The sequence below is a fragment of the Ammospiza caudacuta genome, chromosome 1 (assembly GCF_027887145.1).
Source record: "Ammospiza caudacuta isolate bAmmCau1 chromosome 1, bAmmCau1.pri, whole genome shotgun sequence".
Lineage (NCBI taxonomy): Eukaryota > Metazoa > Chordata > Aves > Passeriformes > Passerellidae > Ammospiza > Ammospiza caudacuta.
The window spans coordinates 114,119,486-114,136,123 of record NC_080593.1 but is presented as its reverse complement, the minus strand read 5'-3'; positions in this window follow the sequence as shown (position 1 = coordinate 114,136,123).

Genomic DNA, 16,638 nt, shown 5'->3' with positions numbered 1-16,638 from the left:
TGGAAAATATCCTGTATGTATTAAAAAAAACAATTTAATCCTACAAAATCATGCTGATTTGACCCTTTGCAAAACAAGACCCAAAATCTCTATAAATTTAATCAATCTGTCTGACCACTACAGACATTCAACTAGTCAATAACAATTTGTTTGGTGAACACACAAGAGGTAAAGGTCAACTGTAGTTTTGCATTTAGTTACAGCCGCTACACAGCTTACAGTCTGGCTCAGTACATGTTCACAGATCTGCCACTTTTTAATAAGAATCCATTTGTGTTGTTACTTATTGCCTTTCTTGTTTGAAAAAGAGTTTTCTAAAAATGACAAGTAGCTTGTACGAAGCCTTCTGTGGTGTCAATGTTGGTAACTGAATTCAGCTGTAAGGATAGCAGTATGGGATGAAAGACAAAGCTACACAGGAAATTAAGGCAACAGCTACATGTCACTATTCTGTCAAGAGTCAAAGACTTTCAAACACAAATTCATAAGTAAGAAATGAAAGATTTTGAAAATTTATCACCACTTTAGAAAAATAGAATGGTTGGGGTTGAAAGGGACCTCTGAAGGTCATCTCGTCTAACCCCACTGTTAAAGCAGGTTGCACAGGCTCATGTCTGGCGGGATTTTGAATAGTCTGTTGCAGTGCTCTGTCTCACTCAAAGTAAATAAGTTTGTCCTCATATTTGAGCAGAATTTTCTCTGTTTCAGTTTGCACCTGTTGTTAATTTTCGTGTCACTGGGCACCACTTAAATGATTCTCTTCCATCCTATTGACAGCTGCCCTTAAGGTATTTGTAGAAATTGACATGATCCCCTCCCAGTCTTCTCTTCTCAAGGCTAAATAAACCCAGCTCTCTCAGCTCTCCTCAAAAGAGAGATGTTTTATTCTCCTTTTTATCTTTATAGCTCTCCTCTGGACGCTCTCCAATTCCTTGTCTTGGCCACTAATTGCTCATAGTAACTAGTCCTTCAGGTCCCCAAGTCTTCATCCACAGAGCTGCTTTTGTACCTGTCCTGGTGTGGGGAATTATTCTTCCTCATGTTCAGGATCCTGCCTTGCCTCTGTAGAACTTCACTAGGTCTCTCTGCACCCAGATCTCCAGTCCAGGCCTTGCTGGGTGGCAGCACTGCCTTCTGGTGAATCAGCCACTCCTCCAAGTCTCATATCATCAGCAACCTTGTTGAGGGCACACTCTCTTGTTTCATCCAGGTCATTGACAGCAAATTTTTGAAGACAGCCACACCCAGTACAATTCCCGAGGAACACAGCTAGCTGCAGGTCTCCAGCTGGACTCTGCACTGCTGATCAGAGCCCCCTGAGCTCGCCCAGTCAGCCAGCTCTCAATCTACCTCGCTGTCCTCTCATCTAACCCACCCTTCCTAAGTTTGCCTGTGAGGGTATTATGGGCAACAGCGCCCAAAAGCCTCGCTGGAGCCAAGCGTAAACTGGTCTTGTCTCATGCACTCAGCCACTTGTGCCAGCATAGAGGGCTATCAGAATGGTCAAGCACAATTTCTCCCTGGAAAATCCAGGCTGACCACTCCTGATAACCTTCTTTTGCTCCACACACTCAAAGGTGACCTCCAGAATGATCTGCCCCATCACCTATCCAGGAATGAAGGTGAGGCTGATTGGCCTGTACTTTCCTGTGTCCTCTCCCATGGCCTTTTTTAAAACTCTAGTGACATTGGCTTTCCCTGAAATCCTCATTCTTGTTGTCCTTTATACCCTTTGACAGATTTAAGGCCAAATTAAATCCTCATCCTTCCTTGTCGCATCCTTGCACATTCCAACAGCTTTCCTGTGTTACTCCCGAGTGGCCTGTCCCTTTTTCCACGTGCCATACACTTCCTTCTTCTGTTTGAATTTTGCATTTATTGTAAGTAATACCATTGTTTAGAAATCAGACAGCTGATACTGCATTGTGCTGTGATGCTAATAGAACTAAAATCTATTTTTTCATTGACTCTTTTAAATACTGAGTATACTATAGAACTTAAACATAGAGGGAGAATAATTTCTTTTTAAAATTCACTTCAAGATGTAATTTATCCCTATTTTTGATAATCACAAATAATTTCTATAATCTCTATATTTTTAAATGACAGATAAAGAAGCAAGAAACATTAGCCAATGAAAGGTTTTAGAAACTTGACCTGCATATTTTTAATCCTAAATTCTCCTAATCTCTAAGCAAATATGAACTAATTCTTTACAATAAACTTACATCTTCTAACAGACAAAATTAATTTGGCTCCAAGAAATCATGCTGAACTTATTCCAAATATATTTCTAATAAACTTATATATGAGTTTGAGTAGATTTAAAGCTCCTTTTGGACTGGGACAAAGGTCATGGAATCAAGTCATGTTTCTGCACATTTATTTGTAGGGGAAAAAAAAAAGAAAGAAGAAGAATTTAAATCCTTGTAACTTAATAATGTTTTGCATGTATGATCCAGGTAAGTTGGGGTTTTAGTTTTATATGAGTAAAAGGTATTTTTTTTATTTTATAGAATGGAAGATGGTCTTAAGCATCTGTAGATATATGATAGGACTGTGCACAGTGGAATGGGGTATCTTGCGAAATAGTTTTGAATACATGTTGGGTAAAAGAGTTATGTGCTCTCTAAAGTGCTTGGAGACTTATATTTTCAGGCAATAGAATAGCACAGAAATAAGATACGGACAATAATGTTTCCATCAACTACTGTCTTCTTTTTACTTTCCCCTTAACTGAGATTAATTCTGCAATGTGACTGACGCAGGATCTCACACACTTGGTTGTGTGTTTGTGATTCTACATAGACACAAAACTAGAGAGGCACTGTAGCAACATGAACGCATCTGTGATCGGAGTAGTCTGGCAAAGGATCACAAAGGTGGTGAAGGGACTGAAGTTTCTTTCACATTCTGTTTACAGCCTGGGCGACAGAAAACTCAGAGGGAGCCTTCTGTGTTTATAGATCTGATGTGAGACAGTGAAGAAGAGGAAGCCAGACCTCTCAGCAGCACTCATTGACAGGACAAGGGGCAATGGATACAAACTAAAAGACACAAAACACCATCTGAACAGAAGGTGTATGAGAGAAACTAGACACTGGAAAAGGTTTCCCAGAAAAGTTTACAGTCTCTGCCCCCGGAGATGCTAAACATTTTACTGCACGTGGTTCTGGGCAATCTGTTCTAGCTGATTCTGCATAAGCATGGAGTGGGAGATAGCAGGGGAGATTCATGGGGAGGGCCAGATGACTTCAGGTAGTGCTTTCCAACCTTAATGTTATTTTGTTACTCTGTTATTCTCTAAGAAAACTTTTCCAATATTTTTCTTTAGAGACCAAATGGCTTACTTAAAATGATGTCATGAAACTCTGTCAAGATCTCCCCTCAATTCAAGATAGGTGCCATTCACTGTTTATTTCCAGTCCGTGGGGTCTTCTGCCCTGCCACAGAAAGAAATTAAATTGATTTGACATATGTTGGTTTTGACAAATCCTTCTTGTCTGCTGCTAATTTCCTTCTTCCTTTCCAGTGACACACAATTAGGGTTTTTTATCATTTGTAGTAGAACTGAGTGTTGGTGAGCCTATATTTCTTCCTTTTCCTCTTTTCAAATAAAGAAAGAAATGTTCGCCCATTTCCTCTTCAAATAAAGAAAGAAAAGTTCTTCCATTCTCCTGGGACCTGAGCTGTGTGAAAACTCAAAGATAACCCACAAGGCTTATGAGAACTCAGAAGCTATTTCTTACATATCCTGGGATGGGATTTTTCCAAACTTCTTCATTTAAAAGCATCTTATCCAAGCACTCACTATGCCTACATAATCTTCTTTACTGAAGGCTGAGCCCTTCAAGTTTTAATAGGGGAATTTTTTCTATAATTGATCCAAAATGACCATTTTATTAAGGATTAATGAAAAAAAGGTCATTAAACTTCCTTCATATCACCTGTAGAGACTATACCATTCCTACTAACTTATAAATATGAACATCCAAGCATTCCATTTTTTCTCCATGCTTTTGCTGTTTACATTCACATTTGACTTATTTTCTGCTACAAGTATCTTACTTCTTGAATACGTTCTTTCTCTCAAGTCAAAGAAGTCATGGTTTAGTCATCTACCCTCTGTCTATTTTTCTTCTGCATTAGGAGGGTGTGCACTTGTGACCTCAGTATCATTTCTCTAAGAACCTGCCAGTTCTCTTTTCCCTTTGAAACAGATTTTCAACTGAGAGGCTGCCAGGTTTCAAAGTTTATTAAAGTCTGTCTTCCTCAAATCTACTGGTTTTTATTTTTCTGTTATTACTTCCTCCTTTCTTAAAGAATACAATATCTGCCATTTCATAATCACTTTTGCTCAAGTTCTATTGTCTGGTTCTTTGTTGCTAGTTGGAGCCTGCCCTGAGTATTTTACTTATCATTAAGTAGGTGAAATTATATATGTTTCTGTAGGTGTGTGTGTGCACAGAGAGATAATCCTAAATTTAAAATTAGTCAGGATAAAATACTGTCATAACATGACTGATTACCAAAAACATTTACATTAAAACCATTGTCAAATGGATTATGTAATTAATTCCTGACCTACCTCTTTTTAGATAATTGTCACATCTGAGTCATATCCATTGTCAGTGCCCCACTAAAGTTTTACTTGTATTTCTGCTTTTGTCTTCAGCATAATGTTGTGTAAATTCCTGAAGCAGAGTCTATGGTAGTCCTCTTAATTAGAAAATAGATTGTCTAAAAGTAACAGCACTTGTAAATACCCACCAATCTGTAAAGGATCATCCATATAGCCCCTCCAAAGCAACAATGCTATGCCATTATCCAGAAAAGTTAATGGGAAGCTTTATCACATTTCATTTAATTGTTGCATTGAAAACTGGCAATGTATGGTCACTGACTCGTTAACAGACAGCAAGCACAGCTAAACTATTGGCAGTTTCTACCAAAAAAAATGTACACTTCCAGAAAAAAAAAAAGCAAATCGCAAGTTCTTTAGCTGTCTGGCAATATCTGTGTGACCTTCATTGTGAAAAGTGACACTCCAATCCAATCCATGGTTCTCTTATGGCAATATCCAAAAGATGGAAAAAATGAGCTCTTGAGATATTGGTTTGCAACATAGGCAGATCACTGGTAAGCCTGGCAAAGTTTCTGATGGAACCATGTACAAAGGCAGGTATTCATGATGCAAGAATTCCCTCTGACATCTCTCTAGAGGGTAAGTGTGGAGAGCTTTGTTCAGACATGGCTTATAGAAAAAGGCCATGATCATATACAGCTGGTTAAGAAGTAAAAGGCAGCTGTAAGTAGCAAGTTCTCAGGCTTTTTCCTTAAAAACAATAAACACTGTGTCCTTGGCTAAGTGATGAGAAAAACATGGTGGAAAACATGGAGTCCTTGAGGGTGCTCAATAACAAGTCAACAGCAGGATGAGGAAAACAAGTATTAGCCTCAACAAGAAACCACAGGTATTAACAACAAAGGAAGGGTTGGCATGTAATCTGTAACCAATGATGAGTTTGGGTTTTGCAATATGTATGAGCTTAATTAACACTACTATAAAAGTGTGTAAGCTGGATCAATAAATCTGAGATTGATGCTCATCAATCAGATGTGTGCTCGTCTCCCTTCACTTTCGTCAGGTAAGTCTAGACACTGAAAGCTTCAAAGCTGTAGGGAAAATAAAGGATAGGTTTGTATTTCCATCTTGAAGGATGGAACTGTGCTCTCACAGTAATCTGTCACTGCATGTGAAGAAAAAACTTCTAGAATTAGTGGTTGTATTATGAAAAGAAAAATATTTTGTTTCCCTTCATTCTGTTTTTACTTTAGTAACAGCACTTTATCTAACATTGGTAAGATATCATTGCAGTTAATCACCCAGTTCAACATACATGAAGAATCATAACATTTATTGAAATTATTAGAATTATTAGTGCCTTTTCATTAGAAATACAAGGTTCTGATACCTAGAATTTCAGTACTAAGTACTTAAAAAGACCCTGAACTTCCTTGGAGGACAAGGAAGTTGTCCTCCAAGGACATCTTTATGATAGATTTAACCATCTATCTTTATGATTTAACCATCTTTATGATAGACCTTAAAGAAATGACTTCTAAGTATTGAAGTCCAGAAAGGTTTATGCGCTATAAACACAAGCTGTGGAAAACAGTTTCCAGTTCTCTACAGTCACGTAAGTTCAGAACAGAAGTGGAATTTCAGATGCTCTGTCTCCCATCTTTTCTGATTTGCTGTGACACTTTGTTAAATATATGAATATTTCTATTTAACAGTGCAAAATTCTCCCATCAAGCATACAGAAAACCAGGCATTACACACAGATTTAGTAATTTCATGAGAGAATGCACAGACATGAATTCAAACAGTTGACATCCTGAACTTGTTGGAGATAAATAACACTTTCCATCAATTTATTTTCAGACACTTCATTAGTGTAGTAGAAAACAATGACATTCTATATGACATTACAGGAATGTTACATTACATGCACTTGTGATTCCAAAGAATAATTAGCTATTTGAAGTGTTCCTTATCTGGCATTTGTTTTTCTTTCACCGGGGACACTAATCAGGTAAATGTCATTTAGGTGTCTGCACACTATTTGCAAAAAGATTCTTGGTGTATTTTTAAATATTTTAGTTTTGTCTGCTACATAATTTGTTGGCTCCATGTACAATGCAAACAAGGGTTCATGGGTTGAATGACTTCACCTCATAGCCTAATGATAGTTTGATCTCAAATTGTGGACTAGTTGAGCCAAAACCAGACTGAATGAAGCAGTACATTGTTTGTATGACCTCCTGCTAGCCTAGAACATTTACTTGTCCAGTAAATTGTATGACCTGAATCAAAGCCCTGTGTCTGCCCAGGGAGATTGGAACTTATGTCTCTAATTTCTTTAGTGAATGCCTTTAAACTTAATGCAAGATGAAAAAAAAAGGGAACATTTTCTTTCAAGGCTGATATTGTGCTAATCAAGGAAAATGTTGTAGCCAGAGAGAAATAATAAAACCCAATCAAGAAAGAATAGGATTACAGCTGCTTTCCTGGTGCTTTAACTCAAAATTGGATACACAACTTTCAGATCTGCTTCCAAGATTTGTTGGTTGTTTGGTAGCTGCCTACTGTAGCAGTGTGACTCACTCAGGATCCAGACAAAGGAACCTGGCTTTGCTTTCTCTGGGAGAAAGTCACGCAGTCACGCAGTCACGCAGTCACTTTTGTTTTTCTTCCTCCAGCCCCGTGACCGTCCCCAAATGTGGCTATGCTTCAGGAGCCAGGAAACTCAAAAGGGCACTCATGTCCAGAAAAGCTACAAGCCCAGTGTAAGATAGGTACCTTGACAGTTATTGCATGTATCTGTTAAGCACACATATTTCTGATTCTATTATTCCTTTGTTTGAGTTGGGAGGTAGAGCAGAGAGCAGAGGTAATTTTTCACCAGTCTTCTCAACTCTGCTGCACAACAGAAGGATTTTTGCCATTAGATATATGGAACACTATGTTCATTGGCTAATTCAATTAAAATGTTGAGCTAGAATGGCTAATGCTGAAAGCTATTGCTTACTTTTTTCAGTATATTTGACAATGAAAAATACTTTGTGAATAAAGAATGTAATCACTACTAATGCATTTCAAGGGTGTGGAAAGTACTTGTCAAAGAAAAAAAACTGTATTGATATAAGATATTTCACTGAAAACCTCATTTTTGTTGTTGAAGAACACAGCAATGATATAAACTGTTGTAAAATACAATTTTACAGGAATTTTACTCTTCTGTCTCAGCTTCACTGACTGAGAATTGCATTTCATTTTCAAAGAATGGGCAATTGCTTACGTTATACAATTTTTGCCCTTGAAAACTGTCAGTTGCAATATCCAGGATAAAAATCTAATTTTAATACCCAGAGAGCATGCAAGAACATGCTTTTCTATATGGACTAAAATGAGGATGCCACCTGGATAGCAGTAAATATATAGAACATATAAATTCTATAACATAATTCGTTATGGCTGAGAATAGATTAAGTAAATACTATTTCTTCTACTAGGAGAGTCTATAATTTCTACAACAAGATGTAGAAAGAGATCTATGGTATATCTACAATTAGGTGCACGCTTCTACTCATTACTAAAATAAACTAATTAAAGGTACATTATTGCTTGCTTGCTAGAGTTTTTGAGAAGCATCTGAAGGGTTCTAGTCCTTGTTTAATACTACAACAGCTTGCCTGTAACTTTTTGTTAAGTTTCTGTTAGAAAAAAAGATTAATTGATTTCACAGACCTAACCCATAAATGTCATGTGTATGGAATTTTCCATGTGTCAAACTGGAAATTATCAGACCAACATAAGAGGGATGTTAAACTCTGCCTTTCCAAGTGTGAAAGCCATTTAACACACAGTGGCACTGCACAGCAGTCTACATTAGGAGAGAAACTTGACAGAGCAGCTAGGCTTTAGCAAGACCATAATTTTAGGGTCTAATTTTTATAAATCAAGGAGTTAAAAAATCTGCCTGTGGGGAAAATTGTCAAGAGCCTTTTAAGGATCAAGTTTGGTCAGAATGCCACCTTGGTCCTCATGGTACTCACTGAGAAACTTACTTCACAGGTATTTCAAGTAGATCTAACAAATTAAATGCTGCTCTTTCTGATGTTCAAAATGTACAGGGATACTGTGTGCTGCAGAAAGATGTCAGGAAAAGCCAACACTGCTGAATCAGACACTTGAACCCTGTGGTATTTTATTGCGTATTATTCTTTGCACATATTCTTTCACTAACTTTCACCTGTCCAACTGTGCTGGCCATTCTGAGAATTCTGGCTTCATGCACTTCAGCTCTTTGGATGATAACAGGAGACCAAGGACATCCAGGGGACCTAAAGGCAGCTTGAAGATCAGCAAAGTAATGTGTTGGCGTGGGGGTGCGCATAGAGCAGTTCATAAGGATGAGAACCTCAAAAAGAGAGGTTTGCTCTGACACAAAAGAAAATTAGCAGGAACTGAGTCCTGTTCAGCAGGTCACTGGACAAATATTAAAGTCCAGAGTTTTTGTATAAAGATATCTGATGGATTAGGAATGCAATGGAAGCAACCCTATAGCATATTACAATAGTATCTCTAAATAAGTAATTCATCTCCTTTGCTATGATTGTTTACATGGTAGTAAGCAAAACTGTCGAATACTAGGAGATACTTTATTCTTCAAACCCTGAAATTAAGAGCAGTTTGTCTAGGTCTGGATTGGGTGAACACTCTCAATCGCATTTGGTTTGTAGTCCAATTGTCACAAAGACTTTTTCTTGCTCTCCCTAGACAGGATTATCTTCTAAATATTATTCTGGGCTCATAATTATGATTTGCCTACCATTATAAAATTGATTTCTTTACTTGTTTTCTTGAGTCTTTTCTTCTACCACACTTACATAACTACTACACCAGCAGCTTTCTTTCCCTCTATCAAATTTACCTGATCTTTCTGCTTTCTTTTTGTTTCTATGGAAACGGAGATTATTTTTAAGGATACAGAAAGAAATGCAGGCCATAATGAAGCCATCCTTCAAGCACAGACAACGAGAGATATTCTAGCTTTGTTTAAGAATTCCCAGATTGCTATCCCCTGGGATGCATATTTTCCCTACACAGTCCTGATAGGTCTTCTTTTTGCATCCTTCCATTTATACAGAAATTAACACAGCATCTAAAAGAGTCACAACCTAATTAGGCAATGATATACTATACTTTCATCTGAATAAATAATAATATGAAAATCTTTATGCTTCAGTCTTATTCACATGCTCCTACTACATATAAAAGAAGAGCCCAGATAACTTCAGCTAGATGCTGGGACAGCTAAGAGTTGAGCACCAGATTATGGATTCCTACAACTCTGGAAGATCAGTTTTGGTAAAAGTGGTCTAGTGCCAGAGCTTCCAAATGTGGAGTTGCCAACTTAATTTCTCCATCCAAATTTACTTAATACTGTTTTTTAAGTGGGATGTTCAATTCCTGTTTTCTTATTACTTTCAGCACAGACCTGCTAGACGTTACTTTCTGTGACATATCTTGATTTACTTTCACTGGAAATTAGGACACCAGGTAAGGAGAAGATGGGAACAGATGGGAAAGGTGATGTATCTTGACCAGTCCCAATATCCAGTCTGGATATAATTAAGCTGCACTTGTAGCCTGGTATGTTTTCCTGGAAGCTGTGAAGCCCTGGTGAGTTTTACAGCTTGAATATGGACTAAACTTTCCAGAATCCTGGGGTTTTGTCAGCAATAGGGATGTGTTTACCCTCCAAATGCCAAAACCAAAATGTTTCCTAGTAGGTCTAAATTTGTGACACAAATACTCATACCTTGGAAGTAAGGGTGCTCTGCCATTTTTATTGTTCCAAAGTGCAGAATTATCAGGTTTAAAGACTGTATTTCATAAAGATATGTAAATCTGTATGTTCCTATTGTATGCTTAATGGCAATAAAGGATGGTACAAATTGCAGCCCCTGCTTCAGTTGTTCTCCTCAGACTTTTTCATTTCCACATCAGATGCTCATGAAGTGGCTGCTGATAGTTTAAAAGTTAAAATACTAATATTAGAATTTTTTTTATAAAGTAGCATGCAATTTTTAGTAATTCCAACAATACTAAAATAAAACCCAGAAAAAAACCAAAAAACAAACAAAAAAAACCCAAAACCGAAAATAATCCTGACAATAAATGAGACCTCTATTATATATTGCTCATAATGGGAATTATTTCAGTTAATTGACCCTAATTCAAAGTTTTTTTCAGTCGGTAAAAAACTAAAACCTTGTGACAAGGCAGGAGACTGATCAAGATGTGAGAATGGCTCTTCTAATGATATGCAGCTATAAGGGAAATCAAGGGCGATTTGTGGTCAGAACCCTTGTATATATTAGCAAAGAAGAAAGACATGCCTTCTGGGCAGAAAAATTGCAGTCAGGGAATTTCAAAAATAGAGAATATTGTTTGGAAGGGTGTTCCCTAAAAATTCTTAAGCACTATTCTTGAGTATCACAGCAGACAGCTAAGTGAAAAATGCAGAATACAGTTAAGAAAATCAGCAAAATAATAGGTCAGGAAATTTTACAGACATTTTAATACAGCTACAGAAATATACGGTAAGACCTCATATATACTTGCAGCTTTTCATACAGTTTTGCTACATGAGATGAGATTCAGAGGAGGATATATTTTTCAGAAATGTAGTCAGAATAATTAATGTCAGGAGAGAAAGTGCATCTTCTTAAATTATTTGTTCATCTTGTCACCCCAGGCCAATCTCTTTAATTTTATGTGTACCTAAAGCAAATGAACTACTGTTACCTGGCTCACTGTCACCTTCTGGTGTCCTGCCCTAAGCATGTTAGATGGCTGTAAAGTCACTGAGAGTTCAGTTCTGCTTCTCTGTTTCTTTTCTGTGAAGATCTAAACCATTAAAGTAGAGAAGATATGATTTAGCATTTTGGGGAAAGCCTCTCCCATGAAAATTATCTGTGCTCACTTTTTTCCCCAGTGCTTAAAAGAATCATCTAATAGCTGGGCATATTCACACAAGATGTCACTTACTGAACAGCACTTTCTGCTAGGCTTGACCCCATGGCAATGAAACAGTGCTGTTTTAGGAAATGAAGCTGCTTGCACAGGTGATCCCTGTGATCCCTCTTCTTCTGTAGCCATGGAATGAAACGGCACAAGTGAGATAACATTTCTGGTAAAGAAAGAAGGGTTTTATTTTTGAAGCAAATGAATTCTGAGCGAAGAACTGGTTGCTTTCTGTCTTTGATACCTTTCTTTCAAGGCCACTGAAACATATGCAACCCTTTCTTGTATTAAGAGCAATTTCTTTCTTGGGTTTCTAAAATTAGGTCAGAGTGTCTTGTTTCCAAATTTCCAAGTGTGCGTACTTGTGACTGATGCGAGAGAGTTCCGCCCTGAGCACTTGCAGTTGTGGAAACTATTAAACTGTCCCGAAAGACTGACACCAAATGAGAGTGGACAACTTCCACTTCTGATCACCCTGTCTTCAATCTGCTGTCTGCAAACATGCATAATTCCTAGTGTTCTTCCAGTGTCTTATGGAAACAAATGGGTTAGCATTTTAGCAGTGTTCAGACATTACAGTAAGGGATAACATCAGAAAGCCCAGGAGATGAAATAATTCTGTCTTTAGAGTGGATTTTAAGATCATGCAGTAAATAAGACATGAACTAGATTTTGAATGATGAGTAAAAGGGAAAATATCGAATAGCTAGCTGTTCATTAAGCACTGTTCATTTTGTGCTTTGAATAAGACAGGAGGCCTCTGTAACAAAGCAGAAAGTGATAATATAATTAAACAGAGTAAGATTTAGGTGTGATCACAGTATCGATCTGTTCAATTTCACAAGAGGTGTTTTTTTTGGAGTTTGGAAGTTTTATTTTCTTTAGTTTTATGGTGTGGAAACTTGTGATTAATGCCTATGAATGCAATGAAGAAGAACAAAAAAGCTGAAAATGCATGTAAGTAATATATATTACAGAAGATAAGTTCAGAGTTTTTACTCTTACACTCTAAAGAGGTAGGGCTGATCAACAAGATTGAAATACACCAAATTATGTCTTTTTTAAAAAGTCTGCACAACATAATGAGCTGGAACATCATGACACTGACAAAAAGAATGTATCAAGTTTCAAAGGTAAATTGGACATTGATGTAGGTAATATATAAAGATTTGTGATTCAGTGTTAGATCCTATCTCAAAAGGAGATTAAAAGTATACCTGTCTGGTAGTTGGTTCATAAAACAGCAACAAAAAAGATATCAAAATCTTCCTGCCTCCCTTTACCAATCAACAGATAATATGTACGCTTTTTAAAAATGGAATTTAAAAATTCCATTTTTACCTAATTAAATTTTTAATTTATATTACTATAAATTACCTTTATCTTAATTTTTTGTTTTTAAATACATTTTCTATCTTCTTTCTTTCCTGCTCTATTATCTGTTTAATACTGACATGGTAAAGGAAAGTTCTGTGATGATTTTTTACAGGTGTTTAAGTTATTTAACTCAGTTAAAAACCTTAGAACTGAATGAATATCTTTTAATAAAGAGGAATGTTTTATTTGGAAAATCATCTGGAGTACCAGACTTTTCTTGATTCTGTGAATCATGGTTTTTTTCTTTCAGATTCATAAGAAGCATGTTCCTTTATATTTATTGTGTTCTTAAAGCTCATAGTTTATAAAGGGTGATATTTACATGAGCATTCAAATTGACTCAAATAATGTTCCGTTGTTGTAAGTAGTCATGGAAATTTTGCAGAAGGTGAGCTCTTACCATAGACACATCTTCGAACCTATCAAGAATTTAATATTTTTCATTAATAGTACCATCATAAATACTATTAAACATCTTAAAAATATCAGATAAAATCCTCACAAATGGAGCTGTCACAGTACTTTTCATATATGGGCTGCAGCTCAGATAAGCAGGAGAAAAATGTCATTGTATCATTAAGGCTGATGTAAGTTTGACAAGAGGAAAGTGCATCTATTCTTTAATTCAAAAGATAAATTACAGTACATTGCAGAAAAGGCAGATTCACATAAATTTACATACTTGTTTCCCCCGTCTTCTTCTTCACAGCACAAACATTTGTGATTTTCTGCCTTAGCTGCTTTCAGTGCAGGTGGCATAAAAGAAAAAAATGTGGTTTAGTTCCCAAGAAGAGGGGCTTAGGAATAGATAGGGGAAATAAGCAATGCAACTTATTAATTAATGAAGTATACTAATGAATAAATGCTCTCCTAGAGAAAAAGCCGAAAGAATTTGTCTTTCCAGCTGTCCGTCACTCTAAGTGAGCTTGGAATCTATACTAACCATACTTACTGCTTTCCCAACTGCCTTGGAGAGGTGGGGAAAATAGATATTGATTGGATACATTGCATTCCCATTGCTCTGTATTTATCTGCTAGTTGCAGGTAACTTCAAAAAAGACTTTGAATTGCAGAGTGGCAGAAGATTATTTTGTCTGCTTCAACATGTTGGCATTTGTGACACCATGGCTCTGCCATGGAAAGGGAAAGTCGCCATGGGTTGCTGCAGCCAAAATTCTCTTTTAGTGCTCCCACTCTTGCTAACCCTGGGGACTAGAAACAGCAGCACCCTACAAGAGTTGATGAGAGCTTGAGTTTATTGTGAGAACCATAAAAATTTAAAAACCATCTACAGCATAAAAACCTAATTTCCCTAGCCCATTAATTTTTGGGGTTTTTTTTTTCTATGTTTTTTCCACAAGCCACTGTGTACCTCTGCTCAAGAAAATAAGTAGGAATTAAGACAAAATGCTGCTTGAAAAGAGCTGAGTTCATAGCCTCAGAACCAAACATGAAAAGTTATGTCAGAATTACTAGCACTTTCACTTTTCCCTTATATGCCAATTTATTTCTTAGCCATGTTCATTTAAAGTTTCTATTATGAGGACTTTGATATTCACTTGAATAACTGTTTCCATTCAGGTTTGCTTTGAGCACACAAAAAATAGTCAAGTTAAGACAAAATAATAGCTGGATGCTTGTAAATTGCTCCTGGGATTTCAAGACACTTGAGATATTAATTTAGCCAAAGGCCTGCTGTGCTGTTAGAGCTGCTCTTAGCCATTCTCAAATGAAAATGCCTGTAACAGACCATAGGATGGTGGCATGAGTAGGTGATTTAGGTACTGGCTCTCTTTCCATCTTAAGCTTCCAGAAGGCCCCGTTTAGGTACTGGAAGACTGTTCTAGGCTCCTCTGAGGGCCTTCACCAGGCTCCAACACTCTCAGCCTCTCTTCATAGGAGAGATGCTCCATCCCTCTAATCATCTTGGTGGCCCTCCTCTGGACTCACCCCAAGAGGTAGTATCGCACAGTTGTTGAGTGAGCTGTTACATTATTGCATGTTTTTAACAATTTAAGCAAGAGAAGTTTTACAGAGTAGTTGGTAATAACATTTTAATATGATTACAAATGTCATAAAATCATTTTGTACTCTGAAAAAAATCTAGTCTGATTGAATTTTCCTTCATATTTCCAATGAATTTACTTATCTCCCTAGATGAGTAATTAAAATACTTTGATAATCATCCAATGGGACCAGGTAAAAATATTCTTTATAAAATTTACTGTGATTGCATACTTGTTATATCATATCCCAAGTCTGGTAAGATAGCATACTTATTAGAGACATCTATGATGTTATTTATCTTCTGTCCCAATGGGACAGAAGACTTTCCTGAAACTGCTGCCAAACAGATAACATAAGCTGTTCCATCTTCCTGAAGAATGAAACAGACCCTTCTAATTTGATATATCCAATTAGATTTAATGTTTCATGCCCCTAGAACAGCAGGAGAGACCAAACTCAAACTTACGTTATTCCCCATAAGAAAGGCCTGACACAATGTTTCCATAAAAGACTTATTGTGAGCCTTGACAGTAACAGTCACATTTGAAATGCAAAACCAACAAGGCAGGCACAGCTCTACTGCAAACACATTAAAATACCAGTAGACAGAGATAAATTAAACTAATGCCTTGGTTCTAATTAAGCCTTTGATTTCTGAGGTGATTTTCTGTTAATACACAGGAAAAGGTCTCCAAGGCTACGTCTATCCTACTAAATTAAACATGCCCCATGTTGTCTTCTGGAATTGAGACAAGATGGCATTGAGTAGCCCTCACACAAATCATTATACACTTTCCCTCTCCAGAACAGAATGATGACATTCTGTCTCCTTGTGGTGGATGGCCCTGATCAGGGCACACTCTGTAATCCCACCAGGAACTGCTTTGGAGACAGCCAGGGCCAAGTATGTGCCAGGGAACATTTTAATCAATCATTTAACAATATAAGTAGGACATAACAATTGAGCAGTAAAAGTTGTTCAGTTCCAACAGCCAGGAACATTCCTGAGCATCACTTTGCTCACATTTCCAGCATCATTTCTTACTGAGAAGCTATGTTGGCTGCATACCGTACTATCTAAGATGGATATCTTTTATATCACTTCATAATAAATGTCTAGAAAACGAGAGGCATTTTTTCTAAGTACTGAAAACTTGAAAACAATTGAATTCCCTTGAAGTCAAAGAATTGACATGTCCTCTTTTTATGAGGGAAATGTGACAATATATGAAGTGACATCAACTATCAGGTTTGCTTGCATTTTGGTATAACATTTTGATATAGCGTACATGTACATTTTGATATAAGGTGTATATCAAATGTATTATCATAAAATTCTACTGTCTAGATCTGTTGAAATTTTTCTTTAAAAAATTTTAAAAACAAAGAAAGAAAAAGAGAAACAAGTAGTTTCACAAGACTGTCTTTATAAATTTGCAAACTCATTTTTATTGTTGTAAAAGTGGTGCCCCAGCATTTTCTGGTAATGATCCACTTACAAATAATTTCTATTCCTACTTTACCAATATGTGATCCAATTATATACTTAGCTAATTAAATTGATTTTGTCTCAAAATTAAATCAAATTGATTTGAGGTTTATGATCCCACATACCTTTTTCAAGTTGGAGCTGAGATCCTTAGCTTGGGAACCTG